Raw genomic sequence first — 15,133 nt, 5'->3', positions numbered from 1 at the left:
GACTCCGACGTTGTGGGACCCTCTATTGTGACTCTGAGTCGACCGATGTCCTCAGATATTCTAAGTGCCTGTTCAAGTACATCTGCAGGCGCTGCCTGCTTCTGTGTGGGCTCTATGATTTGCTGAGTGCCCCCTCTGTCTCCTCCTCCAAGGGGCGACCTCCTGGTCCTTCCTGGGCCTTAGCAGCACCCAAACTCCTTAACCGCAACTCTTGAAGCTAGCAAGGCTTGTTTGTGGTCTTTCTGCACGGAAACAACTCTGCATCCTCCAGCACGCAATGGGATTTCTTCTGACCAAAGGAGAAGTTCCTTGCACCTTCCGTTGTTGCAGAATCTTTGGCTTCTTCCACCCAGAGGCTTCCCTTTTGCACCTTCATCCGGGGTTTAGTGGGCTCCTGCCCTACCTGGACACTTGTGTGACTCTTGGACTTGATCCCCTTCCTTTACAGGTCATCAGGTTCAGGAATCCGTCTTCCGTGTTTTGCTGGCAGTTGTTGTCCTTGCAGAATCCCCTATCTCGACTTTACTGTCTTTCTGGGGTAGTAGGGTAAATTCCTCCTACTTTTCAGGGTCTTGGGGTGAGGTATATTGGACACCTTTAGTGTTTTCTTACACTCCCAGCAACCCTCTACACACTACACTAGGCCTGGGGTCGCATTCCACTTTTGGAGTATATGGTTTGTGTTGCCCCTAGGCCTATTTCTCCCTATTGCATTCTATTGAGATTCTACAGTGTTTGCACTACTTTTCTAACTGTTACTTACCTGTTTTTTGTTTGTGTGCATATAATTTGTGTATATTACTTACATCGTAAGGGAGTGTATCCTCTGAGATACTTTTGGCATATTGTCACTAAAATAAAGTACCTTTATTTTTAGTAACTCTGAGTATTGTGTTTTCTTATGATATAGTGCTATATGATATATGTGGTATAGTAGGAGCTGTGCATGTCTCCTAGTTCAGCCTAAGCTGCTCTGCTATAGCTACATCTATCAGCCTAAGCTGCTAGAACACTACTAATCTACTAATAAGGTATACCTGAACCTGGCACAAGGTGTAAGTACCACAAAGTACCCACTATAAGCCAGGCCAGCCTCCAACAAACATTAAAGCCAGTCAAGCAGAGTCCAGCAGCAAAGGTGGCAGCAAATCAGCAGTGTCTACTGGAGAGGTGAGAGTCCGCATTCCCTGGTGCCGTGTTCTGGGCTGGGGATGATATAGATAAGTGCTTTGAGTTATCTATGAGGGCCCATATGGTTCCAGAAGAGCACAGGGGGTGCTGCTTATAGAAATACATGCCTCCAGTGGTAAGGGACACACTCCTGACTCTAGAGGTAGAGGACCAGCTACGTATATCCCCATGAAGGCCATTCTTCTTTCTAAGTTTGGGTTGAGCCCTGAAAAGTATAGACAGAAGTTCAGGGGCAGCCACAAGCTTCCCAAACAGACTACGGTGGACTTTCTGGTTAATACTTGCAAGGAACTGAAGGACTGGGTGAGAGGTGGATTGTTAGAAATGGGGTCTTTGGTTGGCAGTCAGGTTACCCCCCGTCCAAGCAAGGACCCTCACTCTAGTCAGGGTAAGTCACACACAATCCAAATTATCCTGTGCCCACCCTCTGGTACCTTGGCACTGAGCTGTCAGGCTTAACGTAGAAAGCAATGTGTAAAGTATTTGTGCAATAAATCATTCAATAACACAGTAGAACACCACAAAAATACATGACACAGTGTTTCGAAAAATATAGAATATTTATCTGAGTAAATGCAGGTCAAAGCGATCAAGATTTGATAAGCACAGTGAGATATCACTTTAGAAAATGATAAAAAGAGTCTTTAAAAAACAACAAGTGTCTCTTGCAAGCACAACTTACCTGGTTTGTGTTCAATTTCTCCACAAGGGACCACAGAGAAGGAGATGCATGGAAAACAGGGAGGTGTGTGTCGGTTTCTCTGGGCGCACACAGACGATGCTTTGATAATTTTCCAAGCATGGAAGGCTTTGCATCAATTTCCGGCATGCGGTCTTGAATCCTCTGCGGGTTGCAGGGTATTTGGATGCCCCAGGGACAAGGAGGAGAAATCCTGGGAATGCAGGACAAAGTCACAAGAGCTGCATCGATCTGGTGGGTGATGCAGGGAAATTTATTTTGCACGGCTGGCGATGCGTTGATTCTTTTCACAGGAAGTCAGGCTGCGTCGTTCCCGCTTGGCTATGTATCAATCTAGTGGGCTGTGTGTCAAAGTTCCGGTTGCAATGCTGGTGCTGCGTCGCTCTCCACTCAGGGAGCCAGGCTGCATCGTTCTTGTTTGGCATGCTGTGATTTTAACACTGCGATGCAGTCTGTGCATCATTTCTGGCAGACTGTGTGTAGTATTTTTGCCACACACGGAGTTCTTTGCAGGAGGACGTCTTTTTGGTCCTGAGACTTCAAGGAACAGGAGGCAAGCTCTATCCAAACCCTTGGAGAGCACTTCTCAGCAGAGCCAGAGGGCAGCAAGGCAGCAGGGCCACAGCAGGACAGCAGTCCTTTACAGAAAAGCAGTCAAGTGGGTCCTTTGAGCAGCCAGTCAGTTCCTCTTGGCAGGTTGCAGGTTGTTGTTCAGAGTTTCTTCACCAGTGGTATCTTGTCCAGAACTGTCTGAGTTGGTAGGATCAGAGGCCCTGTTTAAATAATCATATGTGCCTTTGAAGTGGGGGAGACCCTCAGGCCCTCTACCCTACCAGGCCAGGAACACCCATTCAGTATGCAGATGTGTGCATGTGTGACTAAGCATCCTGTGTTTGGGGTTGTCTGAGAGAAATGCACAAGGGAACTGTCAAGTAACCTAGCCAGACATGGATTGTAAGGCACAGAAGGATTTAAATGCAGAGAAATGCTCACTTTCTAAAAGTGGCATTTCTAAAACCGTAATATTAAATCCAACTTCACTAGTCAGCAGGATTTTGTATTACCATTCTGGCCATACTAAATATGACCTTGTTACTCCTTTCAGATCAGAATCTACCACTCAAACAGTATATGAGGGCAGCCCTAATGTTAGCCTATGAAAGGAGCAGGCCTCACAACAGTTTAAAACTAATTTAGGAGTTCTACACTACCAGGATGCAGGAGGTTGGCCTGGTTTGCAGTGGGTACCAATGGTACTTGCACCTTATACCAGGTCCAGTTATCCCTTATTAGTAGAGTGTAGTAGTGTTCTAGCAGCTTAGGCTGATAGAGGTAGCTAAAGCAGAGCAGCCAAGGCTGAACTAGGAGACATGCAAAGCTCATGCAATACCACTTACATTATATAGGTACTATATACTAGGAAAGATAATACTCATAGGGCCAGATGTAGCAAAAATCTGGATTGCGACTCGCAAATTGCGAGTCAGACCGACTTGCAATTTGCGAGTCGCAATCCAGAATGTAGGATGGTGTCCCTGAACCCTCTGCGACTTGCAAGGGGGTCGCAAAGGCCCACCTCATTAATATTAATGAGGTAGGTCGCAATTTGCCACCCCCTTGCGAGTGGCAGCACTCACAGGGATGGTGGCCTGCTGGAGACAGCAGACCACCATGTCTGTGACTGCTTTTAAATAAAGCAGTTTTTTTTTGTAATGCAGCCCGTTTTCCTTAAAGGAAAACGAGATGCATTACAAAACGAAAAAATGAAACATTTTCGTTCGCTCACCCGCAACCCCACCACCGCCAAAACCAACCTACACGCTGCACTCCTCGACATCTGGATGACAGCAAACCACCTCAAGCTTAACTCCAACAAAACCGAAATCATCATCTTCAGCTCCAACAAAACCATATGGGACGACTCCTGGTGGCCAACCGCCCTAGGTCCCGCCCCCACCCCCACAAACAATGCCAGCAACCTCAGCATCATCCTGGACCCCTCACTCTCCATGACACAGCAAATCAACGCAGTAACCTCCTCCTGCTTCCACACACTCTGCACTCTGAAAAAGTCCTTCAAATGGATTCCCTCAGAAACCAGGAAGACAGTCATCCACGCACTCATCAGCAGCAGGCTAGACTACGGTAACGCCCTCTACGCCGTCACCACACTCAAACTCAAAAGCAAACTCCAGAGAATCCAGAACACAGCCGCACGCCTCATCCTGAACCTCCCCCGCCACAAACAAATCTCACCACATCTCAAATCCCTTCACAGGCTCCCCATAGACAAGAGAATCACTTTCAAGATCCTCATCCATGCACACAAGTCCGTCCACAACACCGGCCCAACCTACCTCAACGAAAGAGTGAACTTCCACACTCCCACCAGCAACCTCCGGTCTGCCGACCTCGCACTAGCCACTGTCCCCCACATCCAATGCACCACTACAGAAGGCAAGGCCTTCACATACCTCGCCCCCAAAACTTGGAACTCCCTCCCCACCAACCTCCGCAAAACCAAAGACCTCCTGCTCTTCAGAAAAAACCTCAAGACATGGTTGTTCGAACAGTGAACCCCCCTCTTAAACCCCTCCCCCCAAAGCGCCTTGAGACCCTCACGGGTGAGTAGCACACTCTATAAATCTCTTTGATTGATTGATTGATTTTTTCATGCCATTCACAAAGGAGAAGGGGTCCTATGGGGACCCCTTCCCTTTTGCGAATGGGTTACCACAAGTGTGACACTGGTGGTAACTGTGATTGCTTTGCGACCGCTCTCGCGGTCACAAAACAATACAGCATTGCTTCCTAATTGTGACTCGCAGTCCCATTTTGTGAGTCGGTAACCAGGTTACTAACTCACAAAACGGGGATTGGGCATTGCGATGTGCTTTTTGCACGTCGCAAACAGCAAAATTTGCTGTTTGCGACTTGCAAAACGGTTTGTACATCTGGCCCCAAATTACTAAGAAAAAAGGTACTTTATTTTAGTGACAATGTGCCAAAAATATCTCAGAGGATATACTCCCTTAGGAGGCAAGTAACATTTACAAAATATACACAACTTACCAAATCAGGTAAGTAAAACTGCCAGAAAGTAGTGCAAACACTGTAAAAGGGGCAACACAAACCATATACTAAGTAAGTGGAATGCGAACCATGAATGCACCCCTAGGCAAGTGTAGTGTATAGAGGGTCACTGAGAGTGTGAGAAAACACCAAGGGTGTAAAGGAAACCCCACCCCAGGACCCAGGAAAGCAGGAGTAAAGTACTACTATTCGATCCAAAACACTCTAAAGTCGTGATAAAGGTTTTTGCAAGGAGCACAACAGACTCCAAAGCACTGAAGACAGATTCCTGGACCTGAAGCCCTGTAAAGGAAGGCAACCAAGTCCAAGAGTTGCTAAAGTGTCCAGGGGGGGCAGGAGCCCACTAAACCCCAGATGAAGGTGCAAAATGAGTGCCTCCAGATGGAAGAAGATGCTGGTTTTGCAACAACAAAAGGAGGTTCTGCTTTGTGCAGAAGATGTCCCACGGTGTGCTGGAGGATTTAGAGCTGTTTCCTTGACAAAATACCGCAAACAAGCCTTGCTACCTGCAAGAGTCATAGTTAAAGAACAAGGGTGCTGCCTGGGCCCAGGAAGGACCAGGATGTCGCCACTCAGGAGGGGAGACAGAGGGGGCCCTCAGCAACGCAGAGAGCCCACTGAAAGGAGGGAAGCACCTGCAGGAGTCCTTGAACATGGGTTCAAGAAGACTGAACACAGCAGTCATCTCAAAACTGCAAAGAGAGGTCCCACAACACCGGAAGCCAACTCAGGGAGCTGAGCATCATAGGACGGAGTGCTGGGGACCTAGGCTCGGCTGTGCATGCAGGATTTCTTGGAAATGTGCACAGAAGCCCTTGCAGCTGCAGATCACTGTAGGAGGCTGGACTGGCTTGTAGTGAGTACCAAGGGGTACTTGCACCTTGCACCAGGCCCAGTTATCCCTTATTAGTGTATAGGGTGTCTAGCAGCTTAGGCTGATAGATAATGGTAGCTTAGCTTAGGCTGAACTAGGAGACGTGTGAAGCTACTACAGTACCACTTAGTGTCATATGCACAATATCATAAGAAAACACAATACACAGTTATACTAAAAATAAAGGTACTTTATTTTTATGACAATATGCCAAAGTATCTTAGAGTGTACCCTCAGTGAGAGGATAGGAAATATACACAAGCTATATATACACAATAGCAAAAATATGCAGTATAGTCTTAGAAAACAGTGCAAACAATGTATAGTTACAATAGGATGCAATGGGAAAACATAGGGATAGGGGCAACACAAACCATATACTCCAAAAGTGGAATGCGAACCACGAATGGACCCCAAACCTATGTGACCTTGTAGAGGGTCGCTGGGACTATTAGAAAATAGTGAGAGTTAGAAAAATAACCCTCCCCAAGACCCTGAAAAGTGAGTGCAAAGTGCACTAAAGTTCCCCTAAGGACAAAGTAGTCGTGTTAGAGGAATAATGCAGGAAAGACACAAACCAGCAATGCAACAACTGTGGATTTCCAATCTAGGGTACCTGTGGAACAAGGGGACCAAGTCCAAAAGTCACAAGCAAGTCGGAGATGGGTAGATGCCCAGGAAATGCCAGCTGTGGGTGCAAAGAAGCTTCGACTGGACAGAAGAAGCTGAGGTTTCTGCAGGAACGAAAAGGGCTAGAGACTTCTCCTTTGGTGGACGGATTCCTCTTGCCGTGGAGAATCGTGCAAAAGTGTTTTCCCGCCGAAAGGACACCAACAAGCCTTGCTAGGCGCAAATCGTGCGTTTGGCGTTTTTGGACGCTGCTGGGGCCCAGGAGAGACCAGGAGGTCGCAAATTGGACCTGAAGAGAGAGGGGACGTCGAGCAAGACAAAGAGCCCTCACTGAAGCTGGTAGCACCCGGAGAAGTGCCAGAAACAGGCACTACGAGGATGCGTGAAATGGTGCTCGCCGAAGTTGCACAAAGGAGTCCCACGTCGCCGGAGACCAACTTAGAAAGTCGTGCAATGCAGGTTAGAGTGCCGTGGACCCAGGCTTGGCTGTGCACAAAGGATTTCCGCCGGAAGTGCACGGGGGCCGGAATAGCTTGCAAAGTCGCGGTTCCCAGCAATACAGCCCAGCGAGGTGAGGCAAGGACTTACCTCCACCAAACTTGGACTGAAGAGTCACTGGACTGTGGGGGTCACTTGGACAGAGTCGCTGGATTCCAGGGACCTCGCTCGTTGTGCTGAGAGGAGACCCAAGGGACCGGTAATGCAGCTTTTTGGTGCCTGCGGTTGCAGGGGGAAGATTCCGTCGACCCACGGGAGATTTCTTCGGAGCTTCTGGTGCAGAGAGGAGGCAGGCTACCCCCACAGCATGCACAAGCAGGAAAACAGTCGAGAAGGCGGCAGGATCAGCGTTACAGAGTTGCAGTAGTCGTCTTTGCTACTATGTTGCAGGTTTGCAGGCTTCCAGCGCGGTCAGCGGTCGTTTCCTTATCAGAAGGTGAAGAGGGAGATGCAGAGGAACTCGGATGAGCTCTTGCATTCGTTATCTAAAGTTTCCCCAGAGACAGAGACCTTAAATTGCCAAAAAAGAGGGTTTGGCTACCTAGGAGAGAGGAGAGGCTACTAACACCTGAAGGAGCCTATCACAAGGAGTCTCTGACGTCACCTGGTGGCACTGGCCACTCAGAGCAGTCCAGTGTGCCAGCAGCACCTCTGTTTCCAAGATGGCAGAGGTCTGGAGCACACTGGAGGAGCTCTGGACACCTCCCAGGGGAGGTGCAGGTCAGGGGAGTGGTCACTCCCCTTTCCTTTGTCCAGTTTCGCGCCAGAGCAGGGGCTAAGGGGTCCCTGAACCGGTGTAGACTGGCTTATGCAGAATTGGGCACATCTGTGCCCAAGAAAGCATTTCCAGAGGCTGGGGGAGGCTACTCCTCCCCTGCCTTCACACCATTTTCCAAAGGGAGAGGGTGTCACACCCTCTCTCAGAGGAAGTTCTTTGTTCTGCCATCCTGGGCCAGGCCTGGCTGGACCCCAGGAGGGCAGATGCCTGTCTGAGGGGTTGGCAGCAGCAGCAGCTGCAGTGAAACCCCAGGAAGGGCAGTTTGGCAGTACCAGGGTCTGTTCTACAGACCACTGGGATCATGGAATTGTACCAACAATGCCAGGATGGCATAGAGGGGGCAATTCCATGATCATAGACATGTTACATGGCCATATTCGGAGTCACCATGGTGAAGCTACATATAGGTAGTGACCTATATGTAGTGCACGCGTGTAATGGTGTCCCCGCACTCACAAAGTTCAGGGAATTGGCTCTGAACAATGTGGGGGCACCTTGGCTAGTGCCAGGGTGCCCTCACACTAAGTAACTTTGCACCTAACCTTTACCAGGTAAAGGTTAGACATATAGGTGACTTATAAGTTACTTAAGTGCAGTGTAAAATGGCTGTGAAATAACGTGGACGTTATTTCACTCAGGCTGCAGTGGCAGGCCTGTGTAAGAATTGTCAGAGCTCCCTATGGGTGGCAAAAGAATTGCTGCAGCCCATAGGGATCTCCTGGAACCCCAATACCCTGGGTACCTCAGTACCATATACTAGGGAATTATAAGGGTGTTCCAGTAAGCCAATGTAAATTGGTAAAAATGGTCACTAGCCTGTTAGTGACAATTTGGAAAGAAATGAGAGGGCATAACCACTGAGGTTCTGATTAGCAGAGCCTCAGTGAGACAGTTAGGCACCACACAGGGAACACATACATGCACACCTATGAGCACTGGGGCCCTGTGTGACAGGGTCCCAGTGACACATACATATAGGCCACAACCTTATGAGCACTGGGGTCCTGACTAGCAGGGTCCCAGTGACACATAACAAACATACTGAAAACATAGTGTTTTCACTATGAGCACTGGGGCCTAGCCATCAGGATCCCAGTGAGACAGTGAAAACAGTGACAAACATCCTGACATACACTCACAAACAGGCCAAAAGTGGGGGTAACAAGGCTAGAAAGAGGCTACTTTCTCACAATCACCCGGTGCACAGGATTACTGTCTGGGGTGGGGAAGCAAGGACTTACCTCTTCCAAATTTGGACAGGTGGACCACTGGACAGTCGGGGTCACTTGGGTCCACCACCTGTGTACCAGGGGCCACACTCATCAGGATGAGAGGGAACTCAGAGTACCAGTGAGGCTGTAGTTTGTTGCCTGCTGGAGCAGGGGGACAATTCCGTCAACCCTCTTCATGGCTTCCAGTGCAGGCAGCCCCCAGAGCATGCACCACCAGGAAACAGTTGAGAAAGCCGACAGGATTAGGTGCTACAATGTCTCTGGTAGTCTTCTGGCAACTTTATTGCAGTTTTGGAGGTGTCATGGAGCAGTCAGCTGTCGATCCTTGGCAGATGTCGACGAGAGAAGTGCAGAGGAGTCCTGGTGGATTTTTGCAAGTCATAATCTGAGGAGAAGCCCACAGGAGAGACCCTAAATAGCCCTCAGAGGAGGATTGACTACCTAGCCAGGTATGCACCTATCAGGAGGGGCCTCTGATGTCACCTGATGGCACTGGCCACTCAGAGGCCCCCAGAGTGTCCTCAAACCTCTGAAAACAAGATGGCAGACGTCTGAGACACACTGGAGGAGCTCTGGGCACCACCCCTGGGGTGGTGATGGTCAGAGGAGTGGTCACTCCCTTTTCCTTTGTCCAGTTTTGCGCCAGAGCTGGGACCGGGGTTCCCTAAACCGGTGTAGACTGGCTTATGCAAGGAGGGCACCTTCTGTGCCCTTCAAAGCATTTCCAGAGTCTGGGGGAAGCTACCCCTCCCCACCCTGTAACACCTATTTTCAAAAGGATAGGGTGTAACACCCTGCTCTCAGAGGAAATGCTTTGTTCTGCCTTCCTGGGACTGGGCTGCCCAGACCCCAGGAGGGCAGAACCCTGTCTGTGAGGTAGCAGCATATGTAGCTGCAGTATAAGCCTCAGAGAGCTGGTTTGGTAGTACTGGGGGTCCATAGTGGAGCCCCCAGGAGGCACGGAATTGGCTCCCCAATACTAGATTTGGAATGGAGGGACAATTCCATGATCTTAGACACTATACATGGCCATCTTCGGAGTTACCATTGGGAAGCTACATATAGATATTGACCTATATGTAGTGCACACGTGTAATGGTGTCCCCGCACTCACAAAGTCCGGGGAAATGGCCCTGAACTATATGGGGCACCTTTGCTATTGCAAGGGTGTCCTCACACTTAGTAACTTTGCACCTAACCATCAGCAAGTGAAGGTTAAAAATATAGGCGACTTATAAGTTACTTAACTGCAGTGAAAATGGCTGTGAAATAACGTGTGCATTATTTCACGCAGGCTGGAATGGCAGTCCTGTTAAGGGTATGTCTGAGCTCCCTATGGGTGGCAAAAAAAATGCTGCAGCCCATATGGATCTCCTGGAACCCCAATGCCCTGGGTATCTAGGTACCATATACTAGTAACTTATAAGGGGGGTCCAGTATGCCAATTGGAATTGGTAAATGTAGTCACTAGCCTATAGTGACAAATTTAAAGGCAGAGAGAGCATGAGCAATGCAGTTCTGATTAGCAGAGCCTCAGTGACACAGTTAGGCACTACACAGGTATACACTTTTAGGCCACAAACTATGAGCACTGGGGCCTTGGCTTGCAAGATCCCAGTGATACAGGCAAAGACATGCTGACATACACATATAATTGGGGGGGTAACATGCCAAGAAAGATGGTACTTTCCTACACAGGACATATAAACTACACAGGTAAATGTCCTGCCTTTTACCTACATAGCACCCTGCCCTACGGGTTACCTATGGCCTACCTTAGGGGTGGCTTATATGTAGGAAAAGAGGAGTTTAAGACTTGGCAAGAACTTTTAAATTCCAAGTCAAAGTGGCAGTGAAACTGCACACACAGGCCTTGTGATGGCAGGCCTGAGGCATGGTTAAGGGGCTACTTATGTGGGTGGCACAATCAAGTGCTGCAGGCCCACTAGTAGCATTTAATCTACAGGCCCTGGGCACTTGTAGTGCACTTTACCGGGGACTTTCAAGTAGATTAAATAAGCCAATTGGGTATGAACCAATGTCACCGTGTTTTAAGGGAGAGAGCATATACACTTTAGCACTGGTTAGCAGTCGTAAAACCAGCAAAAACAGTGTCAAAAAATTGGACGGAGACAGGCAAAAAGTTAGGGGTGACCACACTAAGGCTGTCAGGTCTAACATGGATGATTTCAGTGGACTGTACAACCTGATTCTGAGGAAGCACATGCTCAAACACTGTTTTACAGAGCTGTGCCATCACCTGATAGATAGCAAGCTAGCTGACCCCAGGAAGCTTTCTGAGGAGGCTGGCCTCTGGCCAGCATCAGAGAGTCCAGAAGGGTGGTCAGGTTCCCACCATAAGAAAGCGGAGGGAGATAAAATGGAGTCCATAAAGGTCCCCAAAATAGTTCTCAAGGGAAGGGGTCCCCATCCCAATTTGTCCACCACAAGAAAGGCTGTTCAGGTAAAAACAAATCTAACCCCAGGTGCTATGAGTGTTATTAATATGGGCACTAAAAGGGTGACTTAAATTGTCCCAAGAGGGCACACCCTCCCAGTGGAGGTAAACACCCTAGGGTTAGCAAGTGTAATTCTTGGGGAGGAGATGACCCCAGTTAGTAAGGAGGAAGTAAGTGAACTTACCCTGGTGTCCCTGGGTGACAAAGAAATAGTGCCCAAAGGCCACATGCTTTCCAATACTGTAAAATATAGGCAATGGGTCACCATCAGTGGGCAGAGGGTAGAGACTCAGAGGGACACAGGAGCCAGCATAACTAAAGTAAGGTGTCATCTGGTGTCCTCAGAGCAAGTCATTCCCAATACATTGCAGCAGGTTGTAGTAGCAGACAACTGGGAAAGCCACTACCCTGTGGCTCTAGTTCCATTTGAGTGGGGGTCGGGGGTCTCATGTCTTCTGAAAGTTGCTTTGAACCCCGCCATGCCTGCAGACTGTTTACTAGAAAATAACCTGGAGCACACTGCCCCAAAGGAAGTGGAGCTCAGGTCCCACCCAGGAATGTGGCGTTGCCTGAGTGGGTATGTGTGACCACCAGGTCCATTATTTCCCAGAAAGGGAGTCAAAAGGGTCTGGAGCCTGGAAAAATGGCCAAGATAACTGCCAGAAGAGGGAAGGGTGGGGGAAACCAGCCCCTGTTTATCTCCCAGAGGTGATAGATGGGGCGCCAGAGGAGGCTACCCCAGAACCAACTGAGGAGGACATTGCCTCTCTTGGTGACCTGCCTGGACTTGCTGGATGGCAAGCAGAAGAGGGACCTACCAGGGAGGAGTTCTTTCAAACACAGAAAGAATGCCCAATCCTGGAGGGTGTGAGATTGCAAGCTGAAGCCCAGGCAGCTGGTGAAACCTCTGGAGAGCACAGCATTTGTTGGGAGAATTACCTCCTGTACAGTGAACCCTAGGTACCTTTGCATGGGGCAACAAAAGCCCTAGTTGTTCCCTAATGCTGCAGGACATTTCTATTAAAGTTAGCCCATGAGATTCCCCTGGCAGGACAAGACCTTTGAAAGACTTGTCCCCACAATTACTGGGCCAGGGTGAAAGTATCCTCAGATACATTCTGCAGGACTTGTGCGATCTGCCAGGCCAGTGGAAAGTAAGGTAGGAAGCAGAAAGCTCCCCTTACCTGTCATTGGCACCCCCTTTGAAAGGGTGGGCATGAACACTGGGCCCGTGGAACCCAAGACAGTCTCTGGCAACAGGTTTATCCTGGTCTTGGTAAACCATGCTACAAGATATCCAGAGGCCAGACCTCTGAGTGTGGAGTCACTAATAGGTTCTATACACCTTATCACCCACAAATCAATGGGCTTGTTGAGAGGTTCAGCATGACCCTGAAGGGCATGACTGGTGGTCTACCTGACCCTCTGAGGTAGAAGTGGGATGTCCTCTTGCACTGTCTGATCTTTGCTTACAGGGAGGTACCACAACAGGGGTTTGGATTCAGCCCCTTTGAACTTCTGTATGGTCACCCTGTAAGGGGACATCTCGGTCTGGTTAATGAGGGTTGGGAGCAAGCCCCGTTGAAACCTCCCCAGGATGTGGTTAGATACATGCTAACTCTCAGGAACCTGATAGCCAATCTCTTCGAAGAAGGCTTCTGAGAACTTGGAGGCAAGGCGGGGGCGATAAAGCAGTGGTACAACCACAAGACTACCTCTGTGGAATTCCACCCTGGACAGAAAGTGTTGCTGTTGGAGCCAGTAGTGCACAGGGCCATCCAAGACGTTGGGCTGGGCCCTTTGAGATAGTTGATGGAACAGGGTATGCCTCCTACCTATTGGACCTCAAGACCCCCAGGCACCCTTTAAGAGTCCTTCACATCAACTGTCTCAAACTTTACTATGAGATGCCTGAGGTCACATGCTGTTGGTGATAGATCATGGGGAGGAAGACGACCTCCTATAATCAAGAGAGCAAGATGGGTCAGTGGAAGGTGGGAATCGTTCCCCTATCCTGACCCCAGAGCAACAGAGGGACTGTTGCCAGTTATTGGGACAGTTTTCTTCTCTGTTCTCCCTCACTCCTGGGCTTTCACACCTGTGTACCTATGATATTGATACAGGAGACAGTGCCCCATTAAAAATAAAATGTACAGGCTGTCTGATAAAGTAAGCGCAAACATCAAAGAGGACATCTTCAAGATGTTGAAGTTGGGGGTGAATGATCCCTCCAGTAGCCCCAGGCCCAGTTCTGTGGTGCTGGTACAATAAGCTGCCTCTCTGGGCATTACTGCAGAACTCAGGTTCTGCCTGGATTACAGGGGGCTCAACTCAGTCAACAAGACTGATACTCACCCCATACCTAGAGCTGATGAGCTCATTCAAGGGTTAGGGACTGCTAGGTTCCTCAGCACTTTTGAGTTAACCTCAGGCTACTGGCAGCTTCCTAAATGAAAGGGCTGAGAAAAGGGCAGCCTTCTAAAGAATGCCCCTGCCACCTTACAGAGGCTGGTAAACCAAGTACTATCTGGTATGGAGGCCTTCAGTGCTGCCAACTTAGATTATATAGCTGCCTTTAATAGCAGGTGGAAGAACCACCTCTTCCACCTTCAGGAAGTGCTTCAGGCCCTGCAGGATCAGGCCTGACTATCAAGGCCTTTTACCAACCACAGAGGGTAACCCAATAAAACCCCAAAGGGTCTGGGTAAAACTTAATTACAAAAACAACAGGGATCCCTTGGAGTACAAATTAAAACTCCAATCTCCTCACTCATCATATAAACACATACAACATTACCTTTCACTTACAAATACCAAATATATATTTCTTTCATATACATATAAGAGAATTTTGTCTGGAATTATTTGATGCAAAATCTATTTCTTTTCTAAAGCACGATCACTGTACCTTCTTTTGCACTTGGTTCTATTCTAGTTTCTTTTGTTGTGATATGATGGGGGACTTTATAAATTATAAGTATATGAAAGAACTATATATTTGGTATTTGTAAAAAAAGAATTGTGATAAGTGAAAGGTAATGTTGCATGTATATATATGATGAGTGAGGAGATTAGAGTTTTAATGTGTACTCCCAGGGCTCCTTGTTGTTTTTGTAATTGACAATCAAGGCCAGTAAGTGCCAGAAAGGGCAGGGGTCAGTGGTGTACTTAGGACGCGTGGTTGGTGGGGGTACGGTGCAGCCCCTCCAGGCCAAAATAGAGACCATTCTGGCCTGAAAACCCCTCAAAACTCAGACAGAGGTGAGGGCCTTCTTAGGTCTCACAGGTTATTACAGGAGATTTGTCAAGGGGTATGACACCATTGCTCCCCCTTGGTTGAGCTGACCTCAAAGAAGTTGCCTAGAAAGGTGATCTGAACAGAGGCCTGCCAGTAAGCCTATAACTTCCTAAAACAGGTCTTATGCACAGCCCCTGTACTCAAGGCCCCTAACTTTTCAAAAGAATTTATAGTCCAGACAGATGCTTCAGAGCATGGTCTAGAGGCAGTACTTTCAAAGCTTAATGATGAGGGCCTGGACCAACCTGTAGCTTTAATCTCAAGGCGGCTACTTCTTAGGGAACAGAGGTGGAGTGCTATGGAGAGCTATTGCTGAGGTGTGGGCAATGAAGAAGCTGAGACCATACATGTTGTTTGGGACTCCCTTCAAGGTTCAGACC

The sequence above is a fragment of the Pleurodeles waltl genome, chromosome 10 (assembly GCF_031143425.1).
Source record: "Pleurodeles waltl isolate 20211129_DDA chromosome 10, aPleWal1.hap1.20221129, whole genome shotgun sequence".
In the NCBI taxonomy this organism is placed as follows: domain Eukaryota; kingdom Metazoa; phylum Chordata; class Amphibia; order Caudata; family Salamandridae; genus Pleurodeles; species Pleurodeles waltl.
The sequence above is the reverse complement of the archived record's forward strand: the minus strand, read 5'-3'. Positions refer to the sequence as shown.